Below are 19,581 nucleotides of genomic sequence, written 5' to 3'. Positions count from 1 at the left end.
CCAATGATATGACTATACCCCATGGCATGACTATACCCCATGGCATGACTATACCAATGATATGACTATACACCATAGTATGACTATGCCCATGATATGACTATACCCCATGGAATGACTATACCCATGGTATGACTATACCCCATGGTATGACTATACCCCATGGCATGACTATACCCATTGTATGACTATACCTCATGGGTATGACTATACCCTGTGGCATGACTATACCCATGGTATGACTATACCTCATGGTATGACTATACCCCATGGCATGACTATACCCATGGTATGACTATACCTCATGGTATGACTATACCCTCTGGCATGACTATACCCAATGGTATGACTATACCCATGGTATGACTATACCTCATGGTATGACTATATCCTGTGGCATGACTATACCTATGCTATGACTACACCCCATGGCATGACTATACCCCATGGTATGACTATACCCCATGGCATGACTATACCCATGGTATGACTATACCTCATGGTATGACTATACCCTCTGGCATGACTATACCCCATGGCATGACTATACCCATGGTATGACTATACCCCTGTGGCATGACTATACCCATGGTATGACTATACCCATGGCATGACTATACACCATAGTATGACTATGCCCATGATATGACTATACCCCATGGCAAGACTATACCAATGATATGACTATACCCCATAGTATGACTATGCCCATGATATGACTATACCCCATGGCATGACTATACCAATGTTATGACTATACACCATAGTATGACTATGCCCATGATATGACTATACCCCATGGCATGACTAAACCAATGAAATGACTATACACCATAGTATGACTATGCCCATGATATTACTATACCCATGATATGAATATACCCCTTGGCATGACTATATCAATGATATGACTATACACCATAGTATGACAATGCCCATGATATGACTATACCCCATGGAATGACTATACCCATGGCATGACTATACCCATGGTATGATTATACCCCATGGCATGACTATACCCCATGGCATGACTATACCACATGGCATGACTATACCCCATGGTATTACTATACCCTTGGTATGATTATACTCCATGGCATGACTATACCCATGGTATGACTATACCCCATGGCATGACTATACCTCATGGGATGACTATACCCTGTGGCATGACTATACCCATGGTATGACTACACCCCATGGCATGACTATACCCCATGGTATGACTATACCTCATGGTATGACTATACCCCATGGCATGACTATACCCACGGTATGACTACACCCCATGGCTGACTATACCTCATGGTATGACTATACCCCATGGTATGACTATACCCCATGGCATGACTATACCAATGTTATGACTATACCCCATAGTATGACTATACCCCATGGCATGACTATACCAATGTTATGACTATACAGCATAGTATGACTATGCCCATGATATGACTATACCCCATGGCATGACTAAACCAATTAAATGACTATACACCATAGTATGACTATGCCCATGATATTACTATACCCATGATATGAATATACACCCTGGCATGACTATATCAGTGATATGACTATACACCATAGTATGACTATGCTCATGATATGACTATATCCCATGGAATGACTATACTCATGGCATGACTATACCCATTGTATGATTATACCCCATGGCATGACTATACCCCATGGTATTACTATACCCTTGGTATGATTATACCCCATGGTGTGACTATACCCCATGGCATGACTATACCCATGGTATGACTATACCCTGTGGCATGACTATACCTCATGGCATGACTATACCCATGGTATGACTATACCTCATGGTATGACTATACCCATGTAACCTTTTGGGTTTACTTAAAGGCATGAATATTTGGTAGACAACCCAGGTGTATAAAGGATATATACCCTTGGATGAAAGGCAATTACCCCTGGAGAAAAAGGTAAAAACAGGAAAAACTTATGTAAATTAAAACCCATGGGTTTTAACATCCCGGTTGTAATGGGGTGATTTTTGGGAGGGGAATAAAACATAAAAACAAAAAAAAAATTAAATTTGGTTTTAAAACCAAAAGGGGAAACCGGTTTTGTAAAAATTTTTTTTTGGGAAAAAACAAAGTAATGGAGGGGAAAAAGGAAAAAAATATAAATTTTGGTTTTAAAAAAGGGACCCCCCAAAAGGGGGGTCCTCAGGGGGTAAAATTTTTTTTTTAGTTGGATAAAAACCCCAAAATTTTGCACATTAGCCCCAGGGAAGGCCCATTTTTGGTGTTAAACCCATTTTTTTTTTTACCACCAAAATTTTTGCCAAATTTATGGGGATGGAATAAAGCCTTTTTAAAAGGAAGGCAAGTAAAAGGGGGAAACAATTCTTTTAAAAAAGTTAAAAAGAAAACAAACCTTTAATTTTTCTTTTTACCAAAAAACCCCCCAAAAAAAAAAACCCAAAACCCCCAAAACCCAAAAACCCCACACAATTTTTGCCCATTTGGGAGGGGTTGAAATTTACAATTTTAAATATTGGGTTTTTTTCCCCCAAAAAAAAAGCCGGGCAGTTTTAAAAAATTTTTGGGGAAAAAAAAGCTTGGGAAAAAACTTTTGGGTTTAAAATTTGGGGCCCCCTTTTGAAAACATTTCAAACAAACCCAAAACCACCACCCAAAACCCAAAAACCCCAAACAAACAACCCAACACCCAAAAAACCCCCCTTTGTTTTTAAAAATGTAAAATTTTCTCTTAAGTTTTGAAAAATTCCAGGGCCTCTGGGCTAATTCAGGTTCTTAAAGCAAATTTAAAGTTAAAAAAAAGCAAAGCAAAAAAACTTTTTAAATTGGTCCCTTTCGAAACCAAAAAAAAAAAAACCCCCAACCAAAAAAAAAAAACCCCTCTTTGCATTTGGGAACCAAAGGTCCCTCTAAATTTAAAAATTAAAAAATCCCTTTTAAGGTTTGGGAAAAGGGGGGGGGGGGGGGGGGGGGGGGGGGGGGGAAAAAAAAAAAAAAAAAAAAAAAAAAAAAAAAAAAAAAAAAAAAAAAGGGGAAAAATTTTTCTCTTTTGGGTTTTTAAAAAAAAAAACCTGTTTTGATTTTTAAAAATTTTTTTGATTTTGGTTTTGCCCCTTTTTTTTGGGGAAAACCCCTTTTTTTCCCTTTTTTTCCCCCTTTCATTCAAAAAAATAAAGGGGTTTTTTTTTTAATTTAAATGAAAAAAAATTTTTTTTTGGGGAAAGGGGGGGCTTTAAAGGGACACACACACACACACACACACACACACACACACACACACACACACACACACACACACACACACACACACACACACACACACACACACCTCTTTCAGCTATTTGGGGACCAAACGTGCCCCTGTACTAGAATTTACAATTCAAAAATCAATAATATATGCTGTTTGTAAAGACGTGTCCTTTACAGGGCCTAAGAACTGCTCTCCCCCATCACCCTGTCACTGGCTCTGCAGTATATAATGCAAGCTTTACAATTTCCCTTCCTCTTGTTACTTTATCAAATTAAAGTCTAAGGCAAGATAACTAATTTGGTGAAGGGAAGGTCCTAAGGGCCCACTATAACAATTGTCGAAAACCCATTGGCGCAAATTGGACAAGTCAAATTTATTGATCTGTACACTCACCAAAAAATTGGTCACGGCAGTTAAATGTTTTAATCCCCCATGCCCCCTTACTTAAACAGGCATTACTTCCATGCTTGCACAGCCACAAGAAAAAGAACCCTCTAAAAGTGTAAAAAAAATGGCTCACACAACCGTGAACTCATAGTACCAATGATTTATGAAAAAAACAGTTGTCGTACAGTCACTTTAGTGAGTAATCTTGGGAACTTAATTCTAACAGTTTCAGTTTATCAAATGGTAGATATTCCAAACCGTAAAAAGCAATATTAGATTGTAGTCTGGATTTGCAAAAATCCAAGTCGATTTTCTGGTGACTAGGATGTGGCTAGCCTGGTTCTGTCTCAGCTCAGATTATAAAGTGTCCTAGAGTGTTATATTACTCTCTGTCTGTCAGACGTTTTTGCATTATTACATTACTCATGTACGCAACTTCTCCAAAAGTGCCCTCTCTGTTGCATCTGCTACACAAATCAAAATGGTCTAATCTACATTAGTTTTTGGGAGTAGTCTTAAAGATAAACCAAGCATTGGCCTTGCTCTCCACTCCCCCAGTGGGTAGAGGATTCTCTGTTAAAAAAGGGACTGTTGATTATGTGATCATTTGGCTGCTTGAAGCTACCTTCTTTCATTCAATAAAGTTAATATGAAATGAGGGCTAGACACATTTCCACAGCTTTAGGTAGACCTAGGCCTCTTATTTTTTTTCACAGAAATACTCTACCCACTGCAGTCATTTGCAAAATTGACTTAGTTATAGCATTTTTTGAAAGGAAGGTATGAAGTGGCCTCTATTCAGAGGCATAATTACAGTAGATCAAAGGGGGCAGCTGCCCTGGGGTGGCAGAACTGGCAGATACTTATAGTGTGAGAGTGTTGTATCAGCATTCATAAATGAATGCCAATACTGCTTTTTGTAGTCATGGTTGAAGTGTTGTGTATAGTGATTTTATTGTAGCATGTTGCTTGCCACATTAGTAGCAAGCAGCTTGTTACAGTTTCATAGCAGAAGAACTTTTTTGTTGATCTTCAGCTTGGAAGATTTCTTCTTGGCTTTGAGATGGGGGGGCAGTTCAGGATTGTCTAATGATCTAGCTATGGTTCTGCCTCCATTAATAGGTTAATCTAAAGGCATTACACTGCACCTATGGCTTTAGTATGAAAATAAGCCTGCTTCTACAAACTCAGTGACCACACAGAACACTTGCTTTGAGGAAAATAACCCCAGCCAAATAAATTAGATCAAATGCCAGCATAAGCCAAATCACTGGTCAAATGTCAGCCATTTGCCAATCACTGAATATACAGACATGCATAAAGGGCAGAACTTGGAAGGAGACCAAATAAGGCCAACACATCACTGAACTTAGCAGTTCCTATAAAACTCTCAACCAACACCAATAGCTGAAGGGGAAACTGCAACATGCAGGCCCTAGGCAGGGGTCTTTCAGTCTATCTACTACCACCTAGGGTGCCTCTAATGAGAGAGGGCTAAGCAGTCCAACACTACATGCCGCACACATCAAGCCCCCCTTGAAATTTACCTTTCCAAATTTTCCTTTCTGCCTAGTACTATGGCTGTGACACCCTAGCCTATACTTTCTACCTCTTGCTAGGGAAATCAAAAAGTGAAGAACCCTTTGGGTGAAAAACAGGAAATTCCTTCCCAACCCCTAGTGCAATCGCCCTTGCAGGCCAGCAAGACTCCACTTGTTCCTATGTTGTCAGCTCTTCCTGCTTTTCAGAAAAAGGGAAAGGAGTGTGTCTTTCATCTGTTCTTCCTGGAGTTGCAACTGAAAGGGCTTGCCCTGTCTACCTGCAAAAATACGAGATAAAAAAATGGATGTGAACCTAATTGTGGGCACTTCTTCCTTCCTTCTTGTGTGCCATACTGGCATACAGCCTATTTTCACCATGATGAAGGGCCAGCTGGGTCAAGTAATTGAACCAGTCATACTGCCATACACAGATTTCCAACCACTTGACTAACTTCAATAAAGACTCTAATCCTCAGTTAATTTTACAAATCACAAAGTACCAACTGCAAAATACAATAAAATAAAAACAGATGAAAGATGTGAAGAAATATTTATTTAAGCTACATCTCCCTAACATTTTCAACTCTAACTGGTGCATATTACTAAACATTAACATAGTATGACATAACTGATAAGCAATCTCTTATCCCATTCCTGTTTGCATCTTTGACAACTGAGTACCCAGCCTTCTCATCTGCTTAGCTGGCACTATCCCATTTGTCTTTGTATGAGACACTATTTTATCATGTTTTTCACTCCAAGCTGACACAGAGCCCCTCACATCATTAGATCATGTGTCTGCCTCCATCCTACAAGTAAACCATTTTTGCCATCTGGATGTTGAATGGTTGAACAGTGTCCATGTGGCCAGCTTTATGTCCTTTCCATTTCTGCTACTCTGTCCATGGTGCTGGGGCACCTTATGAGAAATCAAGGTGGAGAGGGGGGCTAAATACTGGCATGCTGGTTAAACAATAACCACTGATACCTCAGTCTGACATTAGGGAATCCATGATGTATTGTTCCATTTTCTAATATAATGAATCCCCCCAGGTGGTCATTTCAGCTCTATACAAATGAAAGCAGACTATAGAAAGTGCTCATTCATGCATTTAATGCACATATATTACATTCTAGACGTCTAGATATTATATTCATACACATACATACTGTGCACACATTCCATTCTATAATTCTAGATATTATATTCATACACTTATGCATTCTGTACACATATTATACTCATACTTATACATTTTGTACACATATTACAACACATACATGCTGTACACACATTCCATTCTATAATTCTAGATATATTCATACACATACATTCTGTACACATATTACAATTCTAGACTTCTAGATATTATATTCATACACATACATGCTGTACACACATTCCATTCTATAATTCTAGATATATTCATACACGTATACATTCTGTACACATATTACATTCTAGATAGTATATTCATGCACATACATGCTGTACACACATGCCATTCTAGAATTCTTGATATTATATTCATACACTTATACATTCTGGCATACACCAGGCCTCTCTTGTCTTCCTGTTGCTGACTTTAGGCTAAGGTTAACTGCTCTGCCTCTGAACCTGGGCTTTCTGATATAATTCCTGTACTGATAGTGGGATTCACAAACATGCAGTGACAACAATTATTGTTTCATATAACACACTGACTCATCTCTTATTATGTGTACTCTAGTCCAGGGGTGTAGCCAGGATTTTCAGATTTGTACTCACAACTCCCAGACCGCTGCCCACTCAACAAGCCACACCCACATTAACACTGCTGACCAAGCCACGCTACCTTCATATTGCTGATCTCTGAACAGATCACTGGCAAGTATATGCCACGCCCCCTTCATATTGCTGATCTCTGAACAGATCACTAGCAAGTATATGACAGGGTAGTAATTACATGACGAAGCAGCATGTACATTTCTTTCCAAAAGTGCATCTTCCTTAAGTCAAAAAACAAAATACCTTTCCATTTACACTAAGGTGCTAGAAATCTCAAACAATGACTGGCACTACAGTGAGCTAATAGCAAATGATATCACACACTTGGACCAGAGAATATAGCAATCCACTGACTGACTAATTCAGATTGAACTTCACCCCCCCCCAAGATTACTCTTCTTCCTCTTGCAGCTCTTAACCCCTGTAGTGGCTCATTAGAGCTCCAGCAGTGCTGCCAACTAAAAAACTGTCAGGGTCTAGGCAGCACATGCTCCACAGTGTTGTGGTCTGTAGGTACAACATATAGTGCTCTCCTCCCTAGGTAACACCCAAGCTATGAGCCACCCACCCGCATGGGGTCACCTGGCAATGACTGTTCACTCCTATGGCCTACACATACACTAAGCCTTTTGGAATAGTAAACCTCACATTCCCAACAACAGATACATTTTAGCTGGGCTCAGTCACAATACCACTGACAATAAATGAAGATGTGTACCCAAGGGAGTCAATCAATCAAAAACTAAAGCTGTTGAAAATTACATCCTTACTACCCAACATGTGAATCTCAAGCCTTTGCAAAAAGGAAATTGGTTAAAACAAGAAAATTACCCTAGGCTCCATAACCAGTGGGACTGCACATGCTGTATGACACTTTTTTGGATTTTTTTTCTAGTCTTATGATCAAGTGATAGCCTGAACAAAATTATTGGAAAGAAATGAAAAGAAATTCAAAGAAGAAATAAGTTTTACCCAAAGCTTAATGTTCAAAGATGAGACAATATCTCCTAATATGCTAAGAAGACAACAGCTTCTAAAGACAAAAAAATATCTGCAAATGCAGGCTGCCTCCTTACCTTCCCACAAAATGAAACCATAGTCATTTTATGTATAACCCTATGCTGTTACACGCTGCAAGAACAAATGAAGACATAAAGAAACACTTTCAATCTGAGAATTTAAGGGATGGGGCTTCCTTGTTTTTCAGTGTTGAAACAACCTGTAGGGGTGGAAGGGGACTTCCATAAAAAAGTAAATCAACTTGAGATTGCTTTTATTTTTAATTATGGCACCCTTTCCCCCAGTGGTCTTAATCAAGAAGTTTTGTTGAATTTTTTGAATAAAGTTGATGGTTTGTTAAGTATGTGGGTTGTTATTGTGGTTGTTAATACTCATCTGTTATTTTTAAATGTTTCACTATAATGGTGTAAATGATGCATGACAATTGTTTAATTGTTTGATGAAGTAATTTATTATGATGCAACTATTTAAGGACTTGTAGTTTTATAGTTTATTATCCCTTGAAGGTGAAAGGCCAAGGTACTAGGAGAACAAATATTTTTGTTATTGGTTCTGTTGGCTTCATTATTATTTTTTATGTTTATTAGTTGTATGGTTCTGTTATTATGTTAACAAATGAAGACACTCAGGTTTGATTGTGAAAAATGTTAAAGAAACAATTACCACACCATTCTCAGACCATGTGTAAGCTAGTATAAGTGATCTTGTGTGCATATATCTGAGTAGTGCTGGTTTCTGACTATGCTGGTTATAGGTGTGATGCCTGTGCCCTGGCCCAGCATTCAAGGATCCTCAATCCTCACCACTAACACCAGTGAGGGGTGTCTCATATAGGAGGAATGGATAATAAATACACACAGTAAAGTGCAATTTCCCTTAAGAGCACACAGAGATCACAGTCAGTCCGGGGCTGGTCGCTTCCTCGCTCTCCAGGTCCCCAATAAGACTCCCCACTGGCACAGCTATAGGGTCCAGATCTCAGCCTAGTGGGCAAGCTAAAACCTCCAGCACCCTCTCTGTCCAACCAGTGCTTCGTGCCCCTGCCCAAGGGCTGCCACACACACACACACACACACACACACACACACACACACACACACACTTTGAGAAGAGTTTATACAACCACACAGACACTCCTGGGGAAGGCTGGCACAGGCTCTCCAGCTGTGCCCCTTTTCCCCAGACTATACAGTAGAAATCACTGCCACCACCCAGCTAATATTTAACAGCTACTAAAAGGCCATTAAAAGGTATCCAATTATTACTGTGCAATATTATTATCCAATTGGTAGTATAACTAAACAGTCAAGACTTATTAGAGTGACTTGGTACAGATCCCTATATACATGCAATGTACTCTTAGAGCTTGACTTATCTCTACACAAAACAGCTACAGTTGAAAGGTTTTAAAATATTTAATAATAAATAATAAAAACACAAGACAATATTTACTACACAATGCTAGTTAATAGTTCAGAGATCACTTAGAAATACTTAAAATAATCCAGTAGTACAGTTCTGACATCACAGAAAAACACTTAGTCTAATCTTTCTAATTTCTAGCTATTACTAAGAGAAAACACAAGTCTAAAAAAACTTACATATAAAACACAGGCAGAGTGCTGATGAGCTAGATGGTCAAAACAAATATGCTTAATGCTCTGTGATTCTCTCTGTTTTTAAAATCACATTCCTGGTTCACATTACATCATTCTTCACACTTCCCTGGGTTCTCAGGCTAACAGAAACTACATTTACATTCTCATCATCTCCTTTTGTTATATTTCAGCTCGTCAGGAAGCAGAGCAATAAAAATACATTTGCATGTTTAAATCTAGCAATTTAACTCTTGGTTAAAACAATAGAAAGAATGTCTTCATTTAGACATTTTGGCACTGTGTTTAGATCAAAGGGCCACATCATGCTTTACTTGGTCAACTTTCTGCCAGCAGAGTGCCCTGTTGTTACATGTTTTGCAGTTCCACATCTAGCAGCAGTCTTTTCACATTTAAGAGACAAACCTGTGGCTTATATTAATATGTACAAATGACAGAATTATCTATAAAATTCTATCTGGCTAGGCTGGCAACCTTCACATTCCCCCCGGAGAACTCAAGCTAGTTTTTCAAGTGACCCTTGTGGAACGCTGCTTGAGAGGGTTAGGTCTATCTGAGTATACCTTACCCAATTCCCTGTCTTGAGAGCCCATCTGCATTGGCATTGCTAATCCCAGTGCGGTGCTGCATGGACATATCATATGCTTGCAACCCCAGGTTCCATCTTAGCAACTTAGCATTGTGCTGGCTGGCTCCGTGTAACCATGTTAGGGGGTTGTGATCTGTCATAACAGTGAATTTCCTTCCATACAGATAAGGCTGACGTTTCTGCAGTGCCCACACTAAGGCTAGACATTCATTTTCTACAGCTGCATAGCAATCCTCCCTGGGTTGGACCCTACAACTGAGATAAACCACTGGGTACTCTTCCCCCTCTGAAGAAATCTGGCGAAGTACAGCCCCCACCCCATGGTTCAAAGCATCCACCTGCACAACAAATTATTTGCTGTAATCTGGACTGGCTAACACAGGGGGTCCTCCCAAGCTTCTTTAAGCTTCTGGAATGCCTGCTCACATGCTGGGGTCCACACTACCTTATCTGGCCTGCTCTTACTTGTCAGGTCTGTGAGGGGAGCAGCAATGGTACTATAACTGGGGACAAACTTTCTGTAGTACCCTGCTGTCCCTAAAAATGCCCTCACCTGCTTTTTGGTAACAGGTGCAGGCCATGCCTGAATGGCTTCCACTTTGGCAGGTTCCGGCCGTATCTTACCACTCCCCACTATATGTCCTAGGTAGGAGACCTCTGCCATACCTACCTGACATTTGCTTGGCTTAATGGTCAACCCTGCCCTCTGTAGTCTGCTCTAGGACCTCATCTGTTCTAGGCATGGGGTAAGCATCTGACTCTGTGTGACTATTTAATTTCCTGTAATCCACACAGAACCTGGTGCTGCCATCTTTCTTTGGCACCAGCACCACTGGGGAGGCCCAGGGACTGTTGGACTCTTGAATCACCCCTAGTTCCAACATCTCCTGTAACTCCTCCCTCAGTGTCTGTTTGACTCTCTCAGGCACTCTATAGGCGGCCTGCCTAACAGGCCTTTGGGGTCCTGTGTCCAACTGGTGCTGCCCCAAGTGGGTGCACCCTGGTTTCCCAGTGAACATGTCCACACATTCTTGCAACACTGCTCAGATTTCTCTAACCTGGGTAGGAGATAGCTGCTGGGACATTGCTACCCCTTCCACTGAGGTGTCAGCCCGAGCCTCACTGAGGAGATCAGTCACCAGATCTCCCTCATACTCCTCCTGCAATCCACTGCAAATACTCCACACAAGGGCCTTCCTATCATGGTAAGGTTTCATCATGTTAACATTGTACAATTTGTGCCCCTGCCTTCTGCCTAGCAGTTCCACCATGTAATTAACATTACTTACCTTTCTTTCCACCTTGTAAGGTCCCTCCCAAGCTGTTTGCAGCTTGTTGTGTCTATCAGGAATGAGAAACATTACCTGCTGCCCCACAGCATACTCTCTAGCTCGAGCATTCCTGTCATACCACACCTTTTTCTGTTGTTGGGCTTCTTCCAGGTTCTCCTGGGCGAAGTCTATGAGTTTCCTGAGCCTTGTCCTGAGGTTTAGGATGTATGCCACAACAGACTCCTTGTGAGACTCGCACTCACCTTCCCACACACCTCAAATTAAATCTAGGGGTCCCCTCACCCTATGCCCATACAGCAACTCAAAGGGGGAAAAACCTGTGGATTTCTGGGGAGCCTCTCTGTAAGCAAACAACAGATGGGACAAATATTTGTCCCACTTCCTCAAACTGATCTGCAAATGCCCTTAGCATGTACTTGATTGTAGAGTTTAACCTCTCAACAAGACCATTAGTTTGGAGGTGGTAGGGGGTGGTCTTCATGTACTTCACCCCACGGGACTTCCACAGACAAGCCATCAGGTCTGACATGAAATTGACACCTCTGTCAGTCAGTATTTCCTTTGGGAAACCTACCCTGCTGAAAATCTCTAGCAAAGTATTTGCCACCTTCTCTGCCTCAATGGAGGACAAAGCCACCACCTCAGGGTACTGTGTAGCATAATCCACTACCACTAGGATATATTTTTTCCCTGTGGAACTTGGGGTACTCAGAGGACCCACAAAATAAATAGCTACCCCCTGAAATGGCTCCTCAATCACAGGCAAAGGCATCAAAGGAGCTCTCACCTTGTCTCCTGCCTTGCCTTACTTTTGGCACTGCTCACAGGTGCTGCAGTACCCTGTTACATCTCTGTAAATTCCAGACCAATAGAAGTTCTGCATAATATACCTCTTTGTATGTTTTATGCCCATATGACCTGCAAAGGGAACATCATGGGCTATGGCTAGAAGCGCCAGACGGTAGGCTCTAGGCACTACCAACTGCCATACTCTCTCAATTTCTAGCCCTCCCTCAGGGGTCCACTCTCTGTACAGTAACCCTTTGTCTAGTAAACAGATTCCCCCTTTCCTTGAGAATCAGGTGCCTCCCTAGCTACCTGCCTAAGGCCTTGCAATGTAGGGTCTGAGAGATGAGCCTGTCTCAACTCTCTCCTTGTAACCTGTCTCAGCTCCCCTTCCACAGGAAGTCTGGCATCCTTGGACAGTGGTGCCTCACTGTCAGCCTGGTACTACTACTCACCTCTACATTTGCAGTCACTCTGTCAAAGGGACCATCAGTACCCACAAGTAGCTGTGGCTGACATTCAGTCTCACTGCTACAGAGTATCTCCCTCCCTGAAGTAACCACCTCACCAGTCCTGGCTGCAAGTATGCAGTCTGTCTGGGTCTCCCCCAGGCTACCAGACTCACATGCTTGTCTCCTAGCCTGACTGCGTGTAACTGCATATGCACATGGTGCTGCCTCATCCAAATCCTTACCTGTGAGGACATCTGCAGGATGTTAGTTCGGTACCTCTGTTGTCTCAAGACTACCTACTATTGGCATGTTGTCTTTCCCACTTACTGGCCCTCTCACCTTTTGTTCCCCACCTTGCCTCTGTGGACACCTGTATGCCACATGGCCCCACTGGTTGCATTCAAAACATTGAACCCTAGCTCCTGGACGTGTACCTGGATTAGTGGCTTCCCTGGCTACTGGCAGATTCTGTTGGGGCAGTCTGTGCTGCTAACCATGGGTTCCCTTAGACCCATAAGCAGTACTGGGGGTCCCTTTCCTGTGCAGGGCTGCCCTGCTTGCCAGGTATAGGTCTCCCTTCTTCCCCAACGCATCTGAAGTAACACACTGTCTATCAGCTAATTAGATCCTCATGTCCTCAGGCAAAGTGCTAAGGGCTTGTTCCCTCACCAAAAGGTCTGTCAGCCCTTCAAAAGTGGTGACCTGACATCCACTCACCCACCTATGGAAATAAGTGCTCAGTTCAGCAACATATTCACACACACTTTTATCTGCCTTGCGCCTATGCTCATGAAACTTTTTCCTATACATTTCAGTTGTTAGCTTAAACAATTCTAACAAGTGATTTTTAACAGCAGTATAATCAAAACATGCAACATCAGACATGTTTGACAAAACAGTTACAGCTTTACCATGGAGTAAGGGGGTCAGGAACCGTACCCAGAGCCTTTGGTCAACACTATACTGTTTGCATACCCTTTCAAACATATGAATGAAACTATCAAAATTATCCCCTTCTTTAAATTGCGGAAGAAATTTACTGACCTTTTGTGTTCCTGGGGTCCAGTTACTCCCTTCCCCATTACCTCCATGACTCTGGAGAAGGGTTAGCATTTCCCTCTCATGCCTCCTCTGCTGCTCCTTTTCCTCGGCTTCTATCTCCAAATGCCTGGCCTCCCACTCAAGTCTCTTTAGCTCCAGATGGATTTTTACGTCCTCTGCAGAAAGGTTGAGCTGGCCATTCTCTGAGGGTATTATATCTCCACTGCCAGTCTGATTGTCCTCCTAGTTGCTGTTTTCTGACACAGCTGTAACCAAGGCTGCAATCAGGTCTGCCTTAGCCAGGTTTCCATGCACTAGTCCCCTAGCCTGGCACATCTCTGCCAGCTGGCTCCTTGTCAGCTTTCCATACTCCTCTGCTGACATGCTGCCTGCTCACCCTGACTAACTAAGCTAATAAAAGAAATAAAACAATTGTGATCTGAACTCTGAGTATTCACTGCATGGCTGATTTAGAGTACAAAACACCTTCAAAGCACAATGTACACAAGTTAGAGGAATTCACTCTACCCACACCACTACAAGCCAATTAGTATTTGCCAACCAATTAATATGTGGTGTGGCTATCCCACCACTGCTAAACAATTAATATGGCATGCCCGTGCCCTGGCCCAGCAATCAAGGAGCCTCAGTCCTCACCACTAACACCAGTGAGGGGCGTCTGATATAGGAAGAATGGATAACAAATACACACAGTAAAGTGCAATTTTCCTTAAGAGCGCACAGAGATCACAGTCATTCCTGGTCGCTCCCTCGCTCTCTAGTTCCCCAATAAGACTTCCCAGTGGCACAGCTATAGGGTCCAGATCCCAGCCTAGTGGGCAAGCTAAAACCTCCAGCACCCTCTCTGTCCAACCAGTGCTTAATGTCCCTGCCCAAATAGCTGACACACACACACACACACACACACACACACACACACACACACACACACACACACACACACACACACACACACACACACTTTGAGAAGAGTTTATAAAACCACACAGACACTCCTGGGGATGGCTGGCACAGGCTCTCCAGCTGTACCCCTTTTTCACAGACTATACGGTAGAAATCACTGCCACCACCCAGCTAATATTTATCAGCTACTAAAAGGCCCTTAAATGGGTGTCCAATTATTACTGTGCAATATTATTATCCAATTGGTAGTATAACGAAACAGTCAAGGTTTATTAGAGTGACTTGGTACAGCATCCCTATATACATGCAATGCACTTTTAGAGCTTAACTTATCTCTACACAAAACAGCCACAGTTGAAAGGTTTTAAAATATTTAATAATAAATAATAAAAACACAAGACAATACTTCTTACTACACAGTGCTAATCAAGAGTTCAGAGATCACAGAGAAACACTTAAAATAATTCAGTAGTACAGTTCTGACATCACAGAAAAAACTTAGTCTAATCTTTCTAGTTTCTAGCTATTTCTAAGAGAAAACACAAGTGTAAGATAAACTTATATACAGAACACAGGTAGAGTGATGATGAGTTGGACGGTCAAGACAAAAATGCTTAATGCTAGCTGATTCTCTCTGTTTTTAAAATCACATTCCTGGTTCACATTACATCATTCTTCACACTTCCCTGGGTTCCCAGGCTAACAGAAACTACATTTACATTCTCAACATCTCCTTTTGTTATCTTGCAGCTGGTCAGGAAGCAGAACAATAAAAATACATTTGCATGTTTAAATCTAGCAATTTAACTCTTGGTTAAAACAATAGAAAGAATGTCTTCATTTAGACATTTCACCACCGTGTTTAGATCAAAAGGTTACAACATGCTTTACTTGGTCAGCTTTCTGCCAGCAGAGTGCCTTGTTGTTACATTTTTTGCAGTTCCACATCTAACAGCAGTCTTTTCACATTTAAGAGACAAACCTGTGGTTTATATTAATATGTACAAATGACAGAATTATCTATAAAATGATATCTGGCTAGGCTGACAGCCTTCACAACAGGGCATTATTTAGGGATGGGGTCCCTGTTTCAAACTTCCACTGTACAGAATAATTTACTGCCAAGCTCTATGCATATTTAAATAGTTGCATAGATAAATCTTCCCTCCTCAAAAATAAATACAACACTAAATTCAAAAATAAAGCCCTATGGGCAGCGTAAGAAAAGACAAAAAATAGTAATTTCATGCAAAAATAAATGTAACTCTCAGAAAGCAAAAACACTCTTGCTAAACTAAATAAGGAACTCAGGCCTGTGATTAAATCAAACAAAGCCTAATATGAGGTAAAAATATAAACCCAGGTGAAAGATAACCACAAAGTATTTTTTATCTGTGCTAGAAATCGCAAACAATGACCGGCACTACAGTGAGCTAATAGCAAATGATATCACATACTTGGACCAAAGGATATAGCAATCCACTGACCAACTAATTCAGATTGAACTTCACCCCCCATCTTCTAATATTCTCACATCAAATACTTACATCTCTAACCCCCTCAAATCTCTCAAAAATTTCTGAAGTTACTACCTAAGGCCAAGAACATAACGTCTATTTGGACTGAATAACATACTAGGCTGCCTACTGATTAGTCTGAACCTGATATGTCTAACCCCCTAGAAAGGATAGTCAGTACTATTCTCAAAATATGTTTCATGCTGTATGAATGAGACTGCAACAGACATTCCCTTGCATGAAGGTGGGACTTGAATGGGCCCAGGCAATTATATACACATAAACCTAACCAGTCTCAAAATAGGTTTCATGCTGGATGAATGAAAGACTGCAATAGAGATTCCCTTGCATGAAGGTGGGACTTCAGTGGGCCCAGGCAATTATATACACATAAGCCTAAACAGTCTCATCTGGGAACCTATGTCAACAATGAACTGTCCCTTGATAACCACATATTTACTATTGTAAGGAAATCCTTTTTTATTGTACAGCTTATATCTAAAGGTATATCATCCAGATCCAGGCATGTAATTGTTCCCCTCTACTTGGCATTCATCAGTCCAATCACTGAGTATAATGCCACTTTTGATATGTACCTGTACAAACACTTTTCCACAAGTGGATGCCATCTAACCCTCAAACATTTAGGAATTATTCCAAAGCAAACTTCCTACCAATGGCTTATACCATGGTAAAATTTCCACCCCCCTCCAAACCATGTAAACTTTGCTACTAGTATGGAATTGTTTACAGAAACCCTATACCATCATATAAGCTGGACTGATGTAGCAGTACCCACAAGGAATAAGCAGAGAACTAACTCAAACAACAAGCCACCCTGGTGGAATCCCAATATCAACAAGTTGTAGAACAAAAGGAGGAAAACCACAGCAAAAACTAGGAAGTGCAATACCCAGCAAGGTAAAAAACCCTCAAACTAAATAAGCAACTCACAAATCTTATCAAGCCCACCAAAGCCAAATTTGAGGCAGAAATATCCTCAAAGACAAAGGATAACCACAATACCTTCATCCGCTTTGTCTTTATCCTCAAAGGTAAAATACCAGCATACTGAACAAGTTGTAAATTTAACCACCTAGAAGGAATCTGAGGATATAACAAACCTGCTGGCTGATACATTTAATCCCAATTTCACCCTTCTTCCCCTCAATACCTCTCAGGAAACACCCTCAACCATAACTCTTGTGGCTATCACTAGCAAACAAGTCTTCAATGCACTCTCCAAGGCAAAGAATACTACTTCAATGGGCCCTGATAATATCATGGGATACCTCTTGGATAGCATGAAATCTGAGCTATCAAACGCTCTAAAATCACTGTTCAGCACTGTGACACCCATACACTGGCCGGTAATCAAGGAGCCTCAATCCTCACCCCTAGCACCAGTGAGGGGTGTGCACACTGGGGGGGGATAACAAATACACATACAGTAAAGTACAATTTCCCTTAAGAGCACACAGAGATTATGGTGTCTGGTTTCTCCCTATCTCTCCAGATTCCCAATAAGACTCCCCACTGGCACAGCGATAGGGTACAGATCTCAGCCTAGTGGTCAAGCCAAAACCTCCAGCACCCTCTCTGTCCAAACAGTGCTTCGCATCCCTGCCCAAGTAGCTGATACACACACTTTAAGATCTGATTTAGATACAGACATGCAGATACTCCTGGGGAAGTCTGGCACAGCTTCAGCGACTATACCCCCTTTCTCCCCTGACTATAAGGTAGCACTGACTGCCACTAATCACTTCTATCAGCTACTATAAGGCCCTTCCCAAAGGGTGATCAATTTCACTGTGTAATATTACTGTTATCCAAATAGTAAGTGTGACAAACAGCAAGACTACTGGAGTGGCTTGGACAGTATCACCAAATATATGCAAGTACTCTAGAGCTTAAATTATCTCTACACAAAACAGCTACAGTTGAAAGGTTTAAAAATATTTAATAATAAATAATAAAACACAAGACAAATCTCATCAATTCAACAAGGTGCTAATCAAGAGTTCAGAAATCACAGAAAACTTTAAAACAATATTTGTAGGATAGTCTGACATAAATATAGTAAACAGCTAGACTAATCTGGCTAAATTCCTATCTAACTCTAAGAGAAATCACTGTTCTAAATATTACTTGCATACAGAGCAAGCAAGTGCTGTTGAGTGGATGTTCTTACTACATCCCAGACAAGATACAAAATGCTCAATCTTTCTCTCTGAGAAAGTCTTAAATTGATAATATGCAGTACTGCTGAGTCATTTCACATTACATCATTTTTATCACTTCTCCTTTAGTTCCCAGGCTAACAGAAACTCAAAATTTATATTCCTTTGTAAGCTGCACCTGGCCAGGAAGCCACAGCAATAAAAGACATTTTACATGTAAAATCTAGTAATTATCTCTGTCTTAAACAATAGAAATAATTTGCTAGTCCAGGCATCCTGTCTCTGGGCTTGAGATCAAACACAGTTGTAATTCTTTACTTAACTTTCTTCCAGCAGGGTGCACTGTGGTTACATTTTTGAAGCTCAGTACAACATATAGTTTAATCATAACATATAGTCAAGGTGACCAACAGTCCCAGTTTTTCCAGCACAGTCCAAGTTTGGAAGTCTGTGTCCCAGAATCCCAAACATTGTCTTTGGGACACAGAAATGTCACAGTTTAGACCACTTAGTCTGAATGGTGACTTGGCTTCCCAGGGCGGCCAGTCCCCCTGCTTTCTCATCTTGAGCAGCTCTGGGGACTTTTCAATTTTTTGGGGATGCCATTGGGTATGGGGTAAGGTCGGATGCCTTTGCCCTTGTAGGAGCTTCCAGGTCCTGCCACCATCCATCAATCACTTTTTCAAGGACTTCCATCATGAGGGGGCTCTGCCTGACCCCACTCGCCCAGACAGGAGCTCTCCAGGCTCCACACCCTTCTGCCTGGTGCTCCCTTACTGACTTCTGTCAGGGCTAACCCCTGCAGGCCTCCTCTTTGACCTGACCAAGAGCGCTTCCCCAGCCATGGCCCCCATGTCGGGAGACTCCGCCACCTCCATGTCTCCTGCAGACTGACAAATCATGCTGGATCGCTCATGGCCTCACACCCTCTCAGGGAAGCTTCTCTCCAATCCTGTCTGCCCCTCAGGACCTCCTCTCAGCTGCTGAGGGGCAGATCTGCTCTCATAAAGGCTTCAGAGTCCCCCTGCTTTCCCATCCATAGCAGCTCTGGGGACTTTGATACTTTTCAAGGATGCCGTCAGCTATGGAATGAAGCTGGATGCCTTCATCCCGGCAGGAGCTCTCCAGGTCCCTCTGCCATCCACCTTGGTGCATCCTCAAGGACTTCGATCATGGGGAGCTCTGCCTGACCCCA

Source organism: Protopterus annectens, chromosome 2.part1 (genome assembly GCF_019279795.1).
Source record: "Protopterus annectens isolate FY-2018-M chromosome 2.part1, PAN1.0, whole genome shotgun sequence".
NCBI classification, from domain to species: Eukaryota; Metazoa; Chordata; order Ceratodontiformes; family Protopteridae; genus Protopterus; species Protopterus annectens.
This window is presented reverse-complemented; position numbering follows the sequence as displayed.